Source organism: Cyanistes caeruleus, chromosome 2 (genome assembly GCF_971803275.1).
Source record: "Cyanistes caeruleus chromosome 2, bCyaCae1.hap1.1, whole genome shotgun sequence".
NCBI classification, from domain to species: domain Eukaryota; kingdom Metazoa; phylum Chordata; class Aves; order Passeriformes; family Paridae; genus Cyanistes; species Cyanistes caeruleus.
In genome coordinates, this window is record NC_141702.1 from 115,997,078 (window position 1) to 116,015,244 (window position 18,167).

The following is an 18,167-nucleotide window of genomic DNA, read 5'->3' on the forward strand; positions in this document are numbered from 1 at the left end:
GTCCTTATGTGAGAAATACTAATTAATTTAAGCAGTAACAGAGATATTTATCCAGAGTGAGGTGGTTGAATTCTGAAAAAAATTCATTTCAACAGCATTGATTAAATAGTATTTCCATGTTGTTTGCTGGTCTAATTTATTAAACAAACAATCTCTCAGTGACCCATATTTCACAATGATACCAGGACATTATTCAACAGGACACTACAACAGAGTAGATGAATAAACTTTACTGGTAGTTTAGTCTAAAACCTAATTGTTCACAAAGAATAATATTTGTGTTTACCAGAACAAATATTTACATTTTTACATATGCAAATCTGGCAATATTGGCTTTCACAGTGACAAATATTTGCAGCTCTTTTGGTCAATGTATCTTTTTTTATTGAGTATTAAAGAACCTCATCCTTTAACAACTGTCTTCCTTAGTTCATTGTTAACCTTCATCAAGTTAATTCTTCACATGGCTTTACAATGTGCTTCCCATATAAATGGCACTTGTCCCTTGCTTTTTTATGGGTTCTAGGCAGAAAACTTCAAGAAAAGTCAGAGATGTTTGCAGTAATGGCCAACTAAGCTGTCATCTGACCTAGAAATGGAACTTCTTGAATCACAAGCACAAGTGAGCGGCTTAATTTCCTATGACATCTGCAGTTACATCTGGACATTTCCCTTTAGTCCATCTGTATCTGGCAGTCCTGCAGTGTGTATCATTTGCCCAAAGAATGACAGATTGCTGCTGACCCTCACAAGTCCACATGCATTCATCTTCCTTTGAAGAGAGACAGGTCCTGGCAGTTCTGTTAAAAATTTTTAAATAATCACGTCTCTAACTCAACTCAGAATACTCCACCCCTGTCCTGAGGTGGACACATTTTTTGATCCCCTGCATCTTGTTTGCTATGTCCCATCTCAGAGTGACCATGAGTTTGTGAAAATGAGGCTGTCACCCAGAACAAAACTTTTTTATACCTCACTAGTTCAAAGCCAGTTTCATGGCTTTTCCCCATAATCCAACATATGGTAGCACAGAAAGGGATTTTCTGAAATTCAGGTCGAATGTTCTTGTTCCAGCATTCCCAGGAACTTGCTTAGAATTTTCTATGTATAATGAAGTGTTAGCCTTCCTGCAATAACTATTTGTTCCTCTGTTACTTGTGGCAGGCCTGAACAGCCTGTCATCTTCCTTTAGGATGACTTTTAACAATGCTAAAGGATCTATGAGGAACATTTTAATCCAGACAAGCTAAATCACTGTCCTAGATATTTTTCTTTGCTCAGTGTGATTCTCTGAGGGCTGCATCTCTTGTGACTGGTGCTGTGACAGTTGCTATTTCTGCAGAGATGAACGTGATAGCTCAGCTGGGGAAATGGGACCAGCACACATCCAGCTGCAATTCTGCATTTTAATAACCTCAAAACAAAGTTATTTCACATGACTCTGTCAAGATTACTGTCAAAAATCTTGTGGATAAAGTTACAGGAAAAAATGCTTGCCAAAATAGCATTTTTTGAAATACTTAATTAGGAATATTCATAGAGAGCAAATTCTGGATTTGAAACACAAGCTTTTCACTGTTCCCACACCTTCCCACATCTGCAGCCCTTGCACACTCAGTAAGGGGGCAGGAAGCCCCTGGGACATTATAGAAGGAAGGCAGTACAGGTCAAGCCTCAAATGTGTGCAGTGAACAGTCTGAAGATCCAGAGGTTTTTTTCTGAAAAAGGACTCATCAAATCATTTCAGATGAAGAGGAAGCCAAGGAAAATCAAAATTTGTGGTGAGCATTCCCAGAACACAGAAAATGATGGGGATTTCACTATATAATTAGTTTGCTGCAAATTGCTCTCTGATTTCTTCAAGTGCATCATACCTTGAGTGTATCTCAGCCACGTGATTACTGAGGTGCTGATGAGCCACTTTTCTCAGCCTTGCCTCTGTTTTGGGCTTAAAGAACAGATCCAGCAGAGGTGAGTCAGTTCTACTCTGCAGTGCTGGAGAGAGGACCTGACCACATTCTCCTTTAGACAGATGGTGACTCATCAGCAAAATACCTGTTATGCTCAACTGATTCAGGGTTTTATAGAATACAATACATTCCTGCCTTGTACAAACCACAGTATGTTTGCATATACGTAGCTTTCTGCCCAGTTTCTCAGCCAGAATTAAGTCACTGTTAGTTCTGAGATTCAGGGAAGGGTGGTGATGTTGGTTTTTGTGTAGTGTAAAGGAGCACAGCTGCAGCCCTGTTTTCTTGGGGCATGTAAAGAATGGTGTTCAAGGCTTCCTGAGCCTCTGTTGTGCACTCCAGGTGCACACTGCATTTCCAGTGGAAAGGAGGAGCAGCTCCACAGCTTGTCCTCTGCATAATGCAGCTATGCATTATTGAAGTGTTTGAACTCCAGACATTTGCTTTGTAACTGTGGCTTCTTTGTTACAGTGTCCAGAGAGTTAAAAATGGCTTAGTTATCACCAAACAGATCCTCCTCTTCCACTGAAATGTTCTGAGGAATACCTTTGTTAAAGAGCTGCTCTCTTAATGTAAGAACTGCCACTCTTTTAGCAACAGCACCCTTAAAGCTGGAGTATTCCTGACAAAGCTCCCTGTTGTTCTGGAGGCCGACCCAGTTAGTGCTGTCCCAGTTCAACAGCCTGTGATGGGCTGGCCATGGCTGGATGGAGCCACAAAGCCACAACCTCAAAAGGACAGGGAAGAGAAAATACAACTAAAGGCTTGTGGATTGAGATAAGGACAGGAAGGTGATGCAGCAATTTATCTCATAGGCAGAACAGACCCAACTTGGGAAAAGATGCTGAATTTATTACCAATCAAATCAGAGTAGGACAATGAGAAATAAACCCAAATCGTACGACACCTTCCCCTCACCCCTCCCTCCTTCCTCAGCACAACCTTACTCCCGATTCTCTACCTTCTCCCTCCAGCAGGGAATGGGGATTGCGGTCAGTTCATCACACATTGACTCTGCTGCTCCTTCCTCCTCGGGGGGGGAATCCTCACACTCTTCCTGTGCTCCAGCATGGGGTTTCTCCCATGGGAGACAGTCCTCCATTAAATTCTGCAACTGGATCCTTCCCATGGGCTGCAGTCCTTTCTGAACTACTCCAGCACAGACCCCTTCCACAGGGTGCAGTCCTTCAGGAACAGGCTGCTCCAGCACAAGTTCCCAACAGGATCACAACTCATGCCAGCAAACCTGCTCCACCATGGGATCCTCTCTCCCTGGGTCTACAGGTGTTGTCAGGAGCCTGCTCCAGTGTGAGCTTCCCATGAGGTCACAGCCTATAAGGGCATCCCCCTGCTCTGGCATGGGTCTCCTCCCTGGGCTGCAGATGGATCTGTGCTCCTCTGTAGATATCTATGGGCTGTAGGGGCACAGTTGGCTCACCACAGGCTGTGGGGAATCTCTGTTCCAGCGCCTTCACTGGCCTTGGTGTCTGCAGAGCTGTTTCTCCTATATTTTCTCACTCCTCTCTAGCTACAGTTGCTCTTGTGCAGTTTTTTTTGCCCCTTCTTAAATCTGTTATCCCAGAGGCACCACTGCCATTGCTCACAGGCTCAGCCTTGGCCAGCAGTGGGTCCATCTTGGAGCCAGCTATGACTGTCTCCATTGAACCCAGGAGAAGTTTCTGGCAGCTTTTCACAGAATTTTCCCCTTACATCCCCCTCAAAACCTTGCCTCACACACCCAGTACACAGCCACATTTCTCTGATTGCTCTGGTGAGCTCCCTGGCTCCTGTGTGCCAGCTCATGAGACCAAGCTCCACAGTGCTCAATTGTAGCTTGCCCTGCTGAGCAGCTTTTCCCAAAAAAAGCAGTAAAATCATTGCTATGAGACATGGTCTCCAAAATGACCATGACTTTGTTCCCTTCTCCCCCTCGCTCTGGCCCATAAAACCATTCATCTGAACAACTGCTTACAAGCACAAGCACGACATTCACAAATCCCACTTCACAGTGGGATCTCATCACTTCTGATGATCCCCTTTTTATAGTCTACCACTTTCATTCACTCGCATGTCTTCAGCTGTGAGGCAGCAATTTAACCCCCCATCTGGTGCTATTAATTTGCACTGATAACTTCATGTCTCTTCTGAAACAGGCTTCTATTTCTAACACACTTGAAAAGAGGGCCTTTTTTAGGCTTTCTACTAAAAGGAAAAATGTCTGGGCTCTGCCTTGTGATATTACAAACACTGGTTTGCTTTTATTTTCAATATAAGTGCTGCAGAGCAAGAGCACATCTCCAACACCGCAGTGAGTGGGTAGCAGTCATTATCCTTTAGCTCTGCTATTTCTCTCTGAGACACTAGCTACAGGGGACACTGCTCACAAATCCAGCCATCCTGCTGTCTGTATGTACCTATAAAACTGAGATAAGGACTAAGGATACACCTCTGCACCCCCTCTGCATTGTGAAATGCAAAGATGGAACAGAAGGTTGTGGCTGCTAAGGGGATGCAGACTGGGCATCAGGAGTGAGGGTGTTTTATAACCTAACATTTCAAGACACCTTTAAAATGACTCTATCAAAACTCAAAGATTGATGTTTACTTTTTAAGTCAAGGTAATTGTTAATGGTGTGCTTGTAGGGAAAGAACAGCAAGAAAGAGAATAAAACAAAAAATCCATCTTGTCCTTTCTCTTGAGTCTACCGGCCTTTGTCTTTTTTTTTTGGTATTTGGATTTGTGCTTTGTTGGAGTTTTTTTCATTCCCCATGTTATTCATTCTGATTTTTATCCTCTTGTTCTCTTCTTCATCCTTATTGGTACAGTGGATCATTTTTTGGTTAAGATGCAGTAAATCATCTAAGCTCAGGAACTGGCTTACTGTGTTTGACAATACTGGAGAGCCTGGTTAAATTTTGAAAGGTGTCTGACTTCCCTGCTGTAGAAAGTTGATTGTTTTGAGAAATAGATTCTGACTGCAGGCATGAATGGAAGAACTCCGTCTGGAGAACAGCTAAGTGCACAACACATTTCTTGGAAATGTCACCACAAAAACAGAATACGAAAAGAAGGTAAAGAAATTGAAATCTTTAAATGACTTTGGAGTCTCACATTCTGTACTTGAACATCTAATTCCCAGAATCATGGAGTCTGTCCTGGCCTTTGGATCTGTGTCTTATCTCTTCACCTGCCAGGCTGGGGAATCTTTTAAAAGTTGTGTGAGTTGACTTCTAGGTGCAAGCAAAGTCTTTCTGCAGGCAAGGGAAGGACAGAAATATGGGATCCTTACTGGTAAAGAATGGAGCTCTTAAGAATATGAACTCTAAAGAGGAAGGCAAGTGTTATTCCATAAAGGAATAGGGGTAACCACAGGAAAATCACAGTATGGTAGCAGCAGAGCTGCTCATCAATCTAAATAGCAGTTTAATAACTTCACAGGTAAATGCTTGCATCCACAATAAAGAATTTACTGGATTTCACTGTTCAGTTAAAAACAATATATTGTCACACTCTTCACTGCAAGCAATTTTTGAAAGCAAAGCTGGAATATTGTACTGCTGTAGAAACAGTTAAGTCAGAGGACCTGCAACCTGTGGGATGTCCTGTTTTATAGGGGTTCAGTTCACTGATGGGTAGCATCTTCTGGCCTCTTACTCAACGACCCATTCAAAGGAGAGAGAAGCCCTGAGGTCCTTGTAGCTCTGAGAGAGTAGCTCTTCATCTCTACCTGCACTGTGTTCCTGTCTTCCTATTCTTTCCCTGTTGTCCCTCTGTGCTCCAGGTGGCCCATTGCCTGTAAAGCCTTGTCTGTCCATACCAAGCTCCCTGTCCTAAATGGGGCTGAAAGGGGTCTTTGTCTGCATCTCCTTCTCTTGAGGGGGTGATTTCCCTCAGGGCATTTGGGGAACATGAGGAGAGCAGAGAGCTGAGGCTTCAGAATTTGAGGTAGGACTGGGAGGAGACCCCAAACTCCAAGTAATAAAAAAAGGCAGCACAGTTATTGAGGCCTCCAGAGGATGAGAGATGCCGCTCGGCTCTTCTGTCACATGCTACCCTCTATCAGCCTGCTTAATACTGTAACCTTAAGTACCCTGAGCATTAATCTGGAAATTGGGGACCTTTTGTGTGACGTTGGCAGCTCTCTTGCGTTTTTATTTGTCAGTCTGTTAGAAGTGCACACCTGTTCTTGTTTACCAGGCTTAGAAAATGATCCTCAGAGCTTGAAGTTGCTTCAGGAGCAGCCTATTTTGTACTATTTAAAACGGTTAATTAAGAAAAAGGGAACAAGACAACACAATGATTTAAAGATGCCTTGATAATATTGAAAACCTAAAGCCTGCAGATGGCCTACTGTTGCCTTACAAAGGCGGTCTAGAGCATTTTCAATTATACTTAGTGCATTCCTGGCGCCTCGAGGGGTTTTTCCACTGTCTCTTGACGTGCTCATCTCTAAAATGAACTAAACTGACAGCAAAGAACCATCCAGGCCTTTTTTTTCCTTCCTCTCTTTTCTTCTGTTAAATAAGAGAACCTCTTAGGAACATCAGACTTGAAGAGACTTGCTGCCTTATCAAGTCCAGTCTTTTGTGACCAGCACCAGCCACGCTACATAATCCCCTTCCTGCACTCAGCCAGTGCCATCTTAAACCCCTTTGCTGCTCTTGGCCTTTCTGCCTCTTGCCTCTGCTGTTGGTATAATAAAAGACCTGCATTTTCAGGAATTGCAAATTCTGTATCCCAAGAACATATTTTTAATGGCAGAAAAGCTGCAGAAAATCCTTCACTAAACTCTGCAACCAGTACCTGTCTCCATACAGCTAAGCAAATAAAACAAACGCTTCTCTGGGGAGAACTGGCTGTTGGAAGTCCAGTGAATTCCAGTTTAATTTGGTTTGCATACCTTGGTTTCTTTCTTGAGGGCATTTCACCTCCTTGAAATTACATTCACTTAGGTGAATGGTCTCTGGAAAAGCAAGTGTTTGGGCCAAAATACTCAGATATTCACAGAACATACCTAGCTGTATGTTCAGCTCTCATATTACTGGTTTGGAATCGGTGCTGCTGAAGGGAGACGGCTCAGTCCCACTCTCCCCTGCAGCTCATTGCAGCTCTGGAGGAACACAGAGCTCTGCCAAAGTCCTGGTCTTGTGTAACGCATGAGCAAATGCAGAAATGTTTAATCCACCTTCTGCTCCGAGATCGCGTTCTTCTCTTGCTATCATGAATGCAACAGTAATAATCTGGATTTATATGATCCTTCCAGCCAAGCCTTTTATTAACCTGAAGGAAACAATCGTGGTAGGGTAACACCCTGTCAAATTCTAGGGAAATGACAACTACCTTTTTTGGGAGAATGTTGCATTTTAGGGGTATCGAGTAGATCACCACCCCCAGGCAATGGAAACTGCTATGCCCTAATATTCATTAAAATATCTTTTGGAAGGTAGTATGTACTTGTCCTGCATCTGAAACTGGAAGTTGTTTTAATCTCAGCTTTTTCTTTTATGGATGGAGGCAACTGAGACACTTGGCAAAGGTTACATTTATATAATGTGTGATACTTTCACCAGAATCCAGATATTCCATGTGCGGTCCTGGTTCTTTAATCCCTAACCCCCAATATCTGAAGTTCAGATGTTACCAAACATCTCCAGTCCAATTAATTGCCCGACATCTTCCTACTGCTTTCTGCAGGAGCAAATTATCCCTGAGAGATGTCTGTGCCTAATAAACAGGGAACAGAAATTTCTCTCCTAACGATGTCAGTCGCTGGCAGGGTCAGCGCTGCAGGGCACTGGCAGCCCTGAGCCCCAGAACTCTGTGCCCACGAGGGTGCACAGGGTGCAGAGGCTCCAGGCAGCAATTCCCTGATGCCTGCAGAAATACAAGCTTGGCTAAATCCCTCTGAGGTGAATGGAGAGGTGCCTGAGGATGTGAATGGGACCAGACTGAACAAAAAAAATACTAGCACAGGGAAGAGAAAGAAAACTTTCATTTGCATCTAAAGCATAGTGAAGCTAATTTTAGTAGCTTTTATTTGAAAAAAAAAATGCTTAAATATGCATGGGAGACTTCTGTTCCTGTTTAAAAAAAGAATCAGTGAATGGTAACACTATTTTGACAGATGAGCTCTTCTGAAGAAGTATACTTTTGTTTCGTGAAATTTTTTAGGGTAGCTGGAGGAAATATATTTACCTCTGTAAGACAGATCAAGGAACTGGCATCTGCACAGTTCCACTGGGAGCTATAATTTCCAGGAGTGGGAAAAGGAACCAAAGGAGAGGTTGGCTCATCTTCCAAATAACTGTTATATACAAAAAGGAAAAATACAATTACTACTTCCTCTACAACTTTGTTGCAATTCAGGAACAGAATTCCTCTCCTTTGGGTGGAGAGTAAGTATAACAAATAAATACAGCATGACGAACACCAAGCTGTGAAGTGATCAGAGCTTTAGTTTTCAATCTAAACTTGTGGTCTCTTTTACAGACTAGTGACAGTGAAAGCCTTTGGAGATTTGCTGGGATTTTTAGCAAGGGAATGTTACCGAGAAAATGTGGGAGATGGAAGAGATCAATGCAAAATTACAAACGTGCCTTACCAAGGACTCCGCAGTGCCTTGTGTGTGCAATTCCCTGATAATTTGTAGGTTTTGAGGAAGAAATAGTAAATCTTGCATTAACTTTGGAAATCACCTACGTGAGGCATCCTTTTGTAATGTCTAGGATACAAATTTTAGTTGTTAGCACTGCCATAGTCTATGATAACTCTAATTTTGCTCATGGATTCTACCAGTAAATGCTGGCACAAAAACTTGGTCATATCAAAAGCACAAGAAAAACTATAACTACAGTGAAAACACATAAGAACATATTCAGTTTTAGACACTTGGACAGTGAGACTTGGCTTTGCCTTTGCCTCTGTTCTTTCACATTTCAACTCTACAAATACAATGTCTCTGCCATTAAGAATGTTGCCTTGAAAAACTTGATAGAAGAAGCATAATTTTCCTGTGCACTTACTGGAATGTAGGAAAAATTCACACTACTTCTCAGTTTGAAGAACAATTAATGGCTACAGCAAGGAATTTCTGACTTTTTCTGCATAGAACTGTGCCTTTAGGAAAAATTTAGCTGCGTCCTGGGTTTTAAGTCATATTCAAGTTCTGATGGTGTTATGTACCAGCAGAGTGCAGCAGAACCCAACCTGAAATAGAGGCATAACATGCAGGATTCCTCCTCTGCTGCTTCATCACTGCTCGCTGTCACCATTTCTCAGGCAGCCTGGCCGTGTGAGCCTCGGCCATGAGGGTCTGCGACAATGACACCAGGCCAGTAAAAAATAGGGATGGGGTTTGGGAGGGCAGCATTCTAAATGAGTTCTTTTTTTTAAAAGAGCTGCTCCTTTAGCAAATAGACCCATTTCTGGTTTAAAATACAAATAAGGAGTCCCAGCTTGGAAGATTATCGGCCTGTAGCACTCAGTTATGCCACTTCACACCAATTGAGCCTAATAATAAATTATATCCCATTCAAAAAGTGAAATAGAGCACTGTTAGCTCTAAATAAAAAAAAAATAAATAAAAAAATCTCTTAAATAGCCAGAGAGATCACAGATTGGTCAGCACTAACATTCAGCTCTAAAAGGCCAGGAATAGCCATGATTAATTACTTAGTGTTTCCCTTTTCTCCTTCCTGTGCCTGTAGAAGAATTCAGCTTCCTCCAGTGGATAAGATACCATGTCTCTTATTATTAAAGTAAATAAGTAAATAAATAAAGAAAGAAAGAGAAGAAAAGAGAAGAAAAAAAAAAAAAGAAAAGGTTATAATACAAATTACATTCTCTTTAGAATCACAGCATGCCAGTATATTTCAGAGGGAATACATACACAGCATTTGTTTCCCTTTGAAAAACCTAAACTGCTAAATATTCTTTCACAAGTCTCACAAAATTATGTACAGGGAAGTATTTTCCTTGATTCCAACTGACTTTGGATTAGACCTGCTGGAATAATCAAAATCAGAAGACAGCACTCATCGCCTTTCACATCAGGGTCCTAATGCCTGTGATGTGTTTCTTTCATCCTGGTGATCTTTAGCAGGAATTAAGAGAGGATTGTAGGTGAGCATGAGGTGATGAGGAAATAGCAAGTGAACAAGATGAAAGATGCAAGAGCAAAGCTAAATTTCCCTCTAAAATAGCAGGGCAGGTGGTTCAAACACTTCCTCTAGGCCATTCAGATCCACTTTCAGGTCTTGCAATGTCAGCCTTGGGGCTATCACAAAGCAGAAAGAACAATTTTGAACCTGTGCAGTTGACTTGTCTTTGTGCTTTGTGGAAAGTCCTAGAAAACATAGTGGGATGTGGGACAGCATATTGAAAATCATGATCAAATAAGAGGCAGATTTTGGTGGTGGGAGTTTGTGTGTGTCTAAGCATTTGTGGAGGGAGTAACAAAGGGGTGACAGACAACAACTAGGAATATAACTTGTGTGTTTTGGAGAAAGTGCTCATTGCAATACAACGCAGCAAGCTGAATCTGCAAGGAAAGAAAGCCAGAGTTTATTGAAACTAAGGAAAAAGACACCGTTAGAGGCTCAGAAATAATAGGCTAAAAAAACCCAAACTATTCCTTGACAACTTACAGCCCTGACAAACTATATCTCAGCATTCCCAGGAGTAGATAGACAAGCCCTATGCCCGCTCCAAAGTCCAACTTCCTAGAGGTAATCATGATCTGCCTGAGAAGTGCATCCTGTAGCAACTCTCCAGCAATGCATTATTCTTGTCTGCTTAGACTCTAAAGCTCTGAAATGCTTGAATAAGTCTGTTGTTACAGATTGCCTGGCACTGGCCCAGCCCAAAGGTGACTGCATTGGTAGCAGGGCATGAAACTCCACAGACAGAAAAATGCACTCTGCCCAATGAATGCTGTAAAGTCAGCCTGCATCTGTTGTGGTTTTATCCAGCTTAGAACCCTAGAAATCGCTGAAATTAGTGTGTGTGTGTGTGTGTGTGTGTATGTGTATAAATATGTACAGATGAAAGTACCCTCTCTATGTTACAAAACGTTATGACAGAGATTTGGGGGGGGGGGGGGGGAAATGCAAGAAAAAGAGTAATTGTGTGACAACAAGCCAAGGTAAAGGGAAACCAGTTTCTGCTGTTTGTTCCTTAGAGAAGAAATCATTAGCAAACTGAGCCCTGTTCCTTGCCATATACTTTCTAATTTTCCCCTGAGGGTTGCTTACAAATGCAGCAGCTGTAGCCTTGTGACACAGACATAAAAATCGCTGAAGCTGTTCACACTGACAGGAAAAGTGTTTTGTTTCGTTACCTCACTCAGTTAAAGCAGTGCAAGCACTAGGTAGAGATCGTGCTTTATTTGTCTTAGCACCTTAATCTTGCTATTTGTTGCCATACCTAAAGCATAGGGAGAAAAATGAAAAGCTTTCCCTTGACCTGAAAAGCAGCTCCCACCTCCAGTGCAATAAATCTGGGAAGTGGAGCTGCATCTCATTAGATGTATTTTGAGGGTAGGATTCTGCTGTTCTTTCTTTCACTGCCCCCATGAGTTCAATGGACACACAGCCTAGTCCCGAGAGCTCTTGGAAATGCCACTTTCATTTTCTAGTTAGCTGTGGAAAGAAAGTTAAGCTGCATTTATTTGGGGGGTGTTATCTAACTGCATTTGGTTTTGTACCGTGTTGAGTTTCTGCAACTCCTCTTGACTTTAGAGGCAGCCACAAGCTTTTGCTTTTGCCAATCAGACCTGCCTGCATCTTTGGTTTGGTCACCTCTATTATCTTTTGGCACCCATCCTAGGAACCAAACTCTTCGGTGGTCACCTCCTGGCTGACCCGTTCTGCGCGATGCAGCAGCAATGGAAAACCACTGCTGATTTTTCCTAGACTAGCTTCTTTGCAGGAGTGTGCAGGTGGCTGGGGGCCTAGGAGAGAGTCACTTCCCCAGCCGTACCCACCGGAGCACTCGTCTCCCAGATGGCTCCATCCCTTCCCCTGCCACCCACAGGGGTGGCTGCCCCACATCATCCTCGTGCTGATCAATGGGGGAGCTGCTCCATGCCCAGGGCTAGGACGAGGTGGGTGTGTGGGACAGTCCTTGAAGATGCTGTGGTCAGAGCTGGAAGCAGGCAGGTCTGGGTTAAGGGGCTGCTCTGCCACCCCCGGGCAGCGCCGCAGACCAGCCCCCCATTCCCATTCCCACTCCCCATTCCCCCGTCCCCCCGTCTTCAGCTGGGAACGAAACCAGCAGCAATTATTTAATCCAAGCACGTAAATCTGGCAGATCCCGCGGCTCCGGTTTGACGCAGCTACGCAGCGCAGTGTCTGGACACGCAGCCCAATCCCCCTTTCTCCCCTTGTTTATTCGCCCCGCAGAAAAAAAACCCAAACAAAACAGCGAAGTTACCAACTTGTAAACCGCACCGAGGGGTTTGGGGTGCCGGGAAGCGGAAAGGACGGGCGGAGGGAACACCGCCGTCGTCGGGAGAGCCGGAGCCAGGAGCCGTGACGGGGCAGCCCGCGTTACATAAGGCGTCGGCTCCGCACCGCTCCGCAGCGCGGAGAGCGGGGCGGGGGGGCCGGCACGGGCTGAGCCCCCGGTGGTCACGGCACAGCGGCGCCGGAGCCGCGGCACGCAGTGCCCGAAGCGCCCGGGGACAGCGGCGCCGGGGGACGGAGCGCGGCTGCGGGGAAGCCCCGGGAGGCTGCCGATGGTCCCTGCGGGCAGTGCCCGGCCCCGGGGGGACCCCGCGGGCTGGGAGTTATGTAACCCCCGCCTTCCTTGCACGAGCACCTCTCCAGGGAGAGGGGCCGAAGTGCCAAACGCCGATGAATTGCAGAAACTGGTGTTATTTGCCTGTTTTTGTTCTTGGTTTGTTTGTCGTTTTTTAAATTTTATTTTTCCCTCTTCTCACTCCGAGCTGCACAATCCCAACTGCTCTTGCCCGCGGTCCTGTCCTGGAATGAGTGAGCACCGCCGCTTGCCAGTCGGGAATCGCTTCCCAGTCCCGTGTCCGGGGGGGCAGCCCCGGGGCGGGGGGCGCGGAGCCGCAGGGCGCTGCAGCACGGCCGCCTCCGCTGCCGCCGCGGAGGCACCGCGACGGCTCCCGCGGCCTCGGTGCTGAACGTACACAGAAACACAGACACACAGACAGACACACAGACACTCAGACACTCAGACACAGACACAGACGCCTGTCACTCCCCGGTCCCGGCGCGGGCCCCGGCGCTGTCCGCGGTGCTGAACACACACGCGGACACACAGACAGACGCAGACACGCGTTCTCTCCCCGTCCCGCTCGGGCCCGGCGCTGTCCGCGGTGCTGATGCTCCGCCGCAGCCCGGCGCGGTGCGGGAGCTGCAGTGCCCCGGGCGGCACAGCCCGGTCCGGCCCAGCAGCGCACAACGCCCGCAGACCCTTCTCCCCGCTCGGGGCTGGGAATGACGCTGGTTCCCCTTCTCCTCCGACCTTCCCTTCTCCGCCGGCCTGCAGCCGCCCGCACGGCCGAGAGGCACAGCCCGGCTGCCTCCCCTGGCTCCAGCCGGGGATGAGGCTGGCAGCGAAATCACCCCCTTCTCCCTGCCTTTCTCTGTCCCCTCAGCAGCCCAGAGGCTGGAGACAAAAAGCCGAACGGGTCTCACTTTAAATATATCCTTTTCCCCATTTCATTACCGTCAATACGGCCCCCTCCCCCTGCTGAGCCGGTGCCCGCGGTGGTCTCCCACCTTTACCTGGGCTGGCGAAGCGCGGCGCGGCGGGGTCGGTGGGTCGGTGCCGCAGCTGGATGGGAGGCAAGGACAGGAGGCTGCTGACCTCCGCGGGTCTCCTTCTTCAATGGATCGGGAGCCGTGCCCTCATCAAAGATGGCCGTCCGCTCCTACGTCAGCAGCTTTTAATAGCCCTCCCCGGCGGGGGGAGCGGGAGGGGGCAGAGCGGGCCGGGCGGGTTTGAGTCATCGCCGCCGCACCGCTCCCTCCGCCGGCCCCGCCGCCTCCCGCAGCCGCCCCGCCGCCGCCTCCCCGGGGCCGGGCTCGGGCTCGGGGGCTGAGGGCCGCTGCGGGCGAACCGCCCGAGCAGGGGGGCAGGGGCCCTCCCGCAGAAGCGATTTCCTCCGCCAAAGGGGTGGTCCGAAGAGGGTATCCCTCTGAAGTCCCCGGTACTCCATATATGGCCAATCTACGTGGGCTTCTATTTTTATGTGTGAATTCTTCCTTCTCTCCCCTCTTTTTATTTCTCATAACATCCTGCCAGGGGTCTGAGTGTGTTAATCTGTTTATTCTCCCTCTCCTCCCTCCCCTCTCCTAAGTCGGAGCAGCCAAACACGAGGAAATCCATGGTTAAGGACATGTGTTGTAACTGATCATTTGAGGGACAGGTTGAAAAATGAGAGAGAGAAATCAAAAATAAAGCCTGGGCAAGTACATGAACACACACATAGCACAGTGAGCACATCCCACTGCTGCCGAGGAAGGAAACGGTAACTCTGTTTGAGGAAAGCGCCTGTCTTATTTATCATGAATTAATTAAAATATTCATTCCGAGCGTACCTAATTTGGAGCAAATGGAGCTGTCTCCAGTGTGATTTCTAATGGGGAGGAAATCCTTTCATTTCATACAAAACAGTGTATGTTTGTAAAATTTATCTCTTAATGGGGATCTTAATGAAGGTTGGGGATTGCAGTCGAAGTGCGATGCTCTCTTTCGTAACCCCAGTCATCCTTTCTCTTTCACTCCACAAGCCTCAGCGTTTTCATTTATGGAACCATCCAGACCAAGAGATGAGCAGCAATGCCTCCCTCATCCCTGTCTGAGCCTCTCCTGCGAGCAATAAGCGAACCCTGGCTGGGTTTAACTCTGACACCGTGCGTGCAGGCTTTTCTCAACAGTCTGCGAACGGCAGAGTCAAAACATCAGTCCCACATTAGCCATAATTCCATCCTCATCCTCTCTTCTTGCCCCCCCTTTTGCCAAGGCGAAGAAAACCGGAAGAGAGGGAAGGCGATGCAGCTGTATTTTGGAGCGCGTTCATCTCGTGTTATGGTTGTATGGGCGTGGGGGAGGGACGGGGAGGGGAGGGGAGGGAGGCGCGGGGGAGAAGGAGAGAGAATTGCGGGTGATTCCTCCTCCTCTGCTCTGTAGTTCCCCACAGAAAAACGTGACTGTAGATCGTGCTTTGTGAGTCTCACCCTCTTCCTACGAAAATATGTCCTTCAGTCTCTTTTGAAAGGAAGCAGTCAAAAGTTTGCTAAATATACGAGAAGGAATTCTCAGTCGAGAGGGGCTTCCTGCTGCATTAGAGCATCTAATGAGCTGTGCACACAGAAACCGCAGGGAAGGAGAGAACCTGTCATGTTCCCGGGCTGTAAACACAGCCTGAGATTAACACTGTGCAGACATCCCCCTCCAGGTGAGGGATCTGGAACAGCAGCCTGATTGGGAAACGGATTTAGCGTCATAAACGGCGATTTGGGAAAACAAACCTTTCCAGGCCGGTTCCCGCAGGGGTTAATCACGCCCAGCACCCGGGTTAGGTGTGCACTGCAGATGGCAAGAGGAATCCCAGGGTGAGCCCTGCTCTGGAATCCAGGCTGTCCGTGTGCATGCATCGTGCAACTTCCTAGCATACACAGAAAGTTAAAAAGGAATTCTCAGTCAGACAGCTCGGCTGATAGGTGCTTCAGAAAAAAGTATGATTTTCGAGAGAGCGATACTAGTACTTACTAATAATTCATATTAGTGGTAGATAAGGGAAGGAAAAGAGAGATTATAAACTCCTGTTTTGGCTAAGCCACCAGCACTGCAAAATGCTGGCTGGGTTTGGATTCAGTCCAATAACGCCTCAGAGAAGAATTTCACTCCATTGGATACCAGCAAGGATGAATTTGGCTCCTTGCATCAAAAGTCGGGGAGGAAAATGCAGTGAAGGCAAAATAAAATGCAGCATAACTTGGGGAAAGAAATGTAAGGAATGGTAAAAGGAAGAGAAAGCAGAGAGGGAGTGGGAGGAGGATAAGAGGTAGTTTTCCAGTGAGAAAACTGGGTTCAATTTAAGATTCATTTTCCATCTCTGCTGCAGCAGAAATCACGTAGTTTAGTAAAACAACATAGGTCAGAATCATGAAATAGATCACAAACATTGCCCATAAGCTTAGCAGGAACAACTACCTTTTGTACAGTTATTCTGAAAATGCACGAGGGAAGGGATGGATCCTGTGTTGTTGAGGAATGTGGCTGCCTCTATCCTGGGAGATGCAGAGGGGGGCAGGCTTTTGCACGGCAGCACCGGGATTTCTGTCGCAATAAGTGCTACTAAGCAATTTTAACTGGTTCTTTAGCATCTTTTAAGGATAATAAACAAAACAGAAGAAGAAGTAAAAACACATGGGGAGTTTATTGACTCTATCTGGTAGTATTTGAACACTGATTTCACGCTGTGTACAGGGCAAATGTGAGAAGTCTATAAAACAAGTAGGAGGAGAGAGAAAACCGGAATTTGGTCTAAGAATGATTCAGCTCCTTCTTAATTATTCAGGCAAATATTCAGCAGGCTTAACAAGCAGTACCTGTGGGCACAGCCCATGAATAATGAGGCAGGGAACATGCTCTCCTGCATGACAGCAGCACGATGTGTGTTCCCACATTACCAGCCAGGAGCTGGAGAAGGGCAGAAAAGGCAAAGCCTGCAGCAGGTTCAAAGGGGGAAAGAACAACCCCTGTTTTGTCCATGGTTTGAGATCTGCGGGCAGCAGAAGCTTCCTGGCTGCTCACAGCATCACCTTCAGCCTCCAGCTCGCACCCCTGTGTGCTGCAAAGCTGGGCTGTGAGGCAGCCAAGTGAGGGAAACACCAAAATGCTGACAGTGCCACCAGATCCTGGATGTTATTTCCTGGACTCTCTTAGAGTCCCTTGTAACACAAAGACTGCCTTGATTCTCTTCACCTTCCTCAGACATCTCCTTTTTTTTTTTTTTCCTTTTTCAGCAGAGAGGGAAATATCTTGTTTATCCAAATGCTGCTCATCCGTGCCTCAAGTATGTGGCTGGGAAAGAAATTAAACTAAGCATAAAACAAATAAGAGAGGAAAAATATACCTGCTTTGGCACTGAACAATTCCCAGCCCCTCTGACTTCTGCCTTTTCCCAGGCTGAGATGCCAAGGCATGCCCCAGTCTGATATGGGCTGTGCAATAAGAACAGTTTGAGGATGGAGCCCTTTATGCAGAACTCCTAATTACCTTCTGTCATTCACTGCTCTTTATGTAACTCTGAATTTTGACCATCAACAGTACTTGCATCTATGTGCCCCAGGCTGCTTCTGATTAAATTTGAAGGAATGGCTGGGCCTAATTTTTCCCTGCATTTTCAGGATCTCTAGATACACAGTTTAGCTGTGGGCTTTTTAAAGGACCTGTCTATGATCAGGTGCTCCCGTTTAGGCCAAGCCAAGATTCCTGTGAGGCTTATATTAAAAAATAGAGAGATTTAAAATACGATTGTAACATAAACCCTTGGAGATGAGTCCCCACCGATTTCCTGATCACTCTTTTAGATGTGCACAGTCAGATCCCCAATAGTGTTTTGGTACCTGATTCCTGACCAGTTAAAGAGCAACCAGAGCTAAGATACTTGGTGAGCCTGGGTTCCACTGCTACCCCCACCTCCCCCTGCTGTTTGGTGTTGCAATTTCCTGTTTCTTTTGCCTAACTTTTCCATGAGCACAAAAACACAGTGGCACACACCAATATATTAGCACACAATGTCATTTACTTGCACTTTCCATATGATTTTAGCCATATACCCTGACAACTAATCTTTAAGTGAGTGCAAATTAAAGTCCTGGTTTAATCCACACTTTTAACGAGGTTATGCTTTTGGGGGCTATTTCTTGTTTACAGAAAACACAGGCTATTTAAAACTGTGACTTTTGGAACTGAGAAGCGCAATTCTCTTTGTGTGCAGACTTTAAAATCAGTGGAGCTGTGATGAGTTCAACAATCTGAATTGTGATTTTTAATAATCCACCTGGAGATGAGGGTATAGCTGGTCCTTCCTTTATGGTTATAACTGCCAACTGCACAATACATGTGTTTGTCACAGTATTTATTGAATCAGTTTTGAATGCTGTGAAGTGGTGCACAAGTACTAACTTCATTCCACTTGTGCCTGATTATAC

The 18,167-nt window shown here is 46.0% G+C and overlaps 2 protein-coding genes across 31 annotated transcripts in view; one reads left to right on the forward strand and one right to left on the reverse strand.

The window, feature by feature from the left end:
- The window catches only part of SNAP25 (synaptosome associated protein 25), a 61,587-nt gene extending 47,722 nt beyond the window's left edge, over positions 1–13,865 (reverse strand). Inside the window, exon 1 of one of the 3 annotated variants that reach the window (XM_086873360.1) lies at positions 13,728–13,865. The gene's annotated coding sequence lies outside the window, so the exon portion shown is untranslated. Of the gene's footprint in view, positions 1–12,419; positions 12,530–13,727 lie in introns of those variants that run through there. The other 2 variants (XM_086873374.1, XM_086873368.1) reach the window with 2 other exon arrangements.
- PAK5 (p21 (RAC1) activated kinase 5) overlaps positions 1–18,167 on the forward strand; it is a 315,373-nt gene that overhangs the window by 73,831 nt on the left and 223,375 nt on the right. The gene's annotated exons all lie outside the window — the stretch shown is intronic.